The following is a 538-nucleotide window of genomic DNA, read 5'->3' on the forward strand; positions in this document are numbered from 1 at the left end:
TGCATCGTCCATCTCAGGACTAAATGGACTTCTTTATCGTCCACCTTTGGACTGAATGGACAGTGTCCAAGACAAGTGATCTCACGCCCATTTACTAGATAATGTGTGAGACTGGTCCATATTAAATCTCTTGAGTACCCTTTTCTGTATATACTATTTGATGCACAAGGATTTCATTGTTAATGTACTCAAGCTGTAATCCCAAACAAAACTTTGTTTTCCAAGATCTTTCATCTCAAACTCTTTCTTGAGATATTCAACTGTTTGGGAAATTGTATCCACAGGTTCCTAGGATATTCAGATCATATACTTTGATGATTATCAATATGTTCTCGAGAACTTGCTGTACTTTCAGCTCAATACCCTCTAGCACTTTCATTATCCAGTGAACCATATAAATATGCAGTCACTACATCAACTTGCTGTAATTCTAATTTTCTCTATTATATAGCCAGACTTATGAGAAATCTAAAAGTAGTTGCATCCACCATATGGGAGTATGTCTCCTCATAATCTATTACTGGTCTTTGTGAGAATC

The sequence above is a fragment of the Brassica oleracea genome, chromosome C1 (genome assembly GCF_000695525.1).
Source record: "Brassica oleracea var. oleracea cultivar TO1000 chromosome C1, BOL, whole genome shotgun sequence".
Lineage (NCBI taxonomy): Eukaryota > Viridiplantae > Streptophyta > Magnoliopsida > Brassicales > Brassicaceae > Brassica > Brassica oleracea.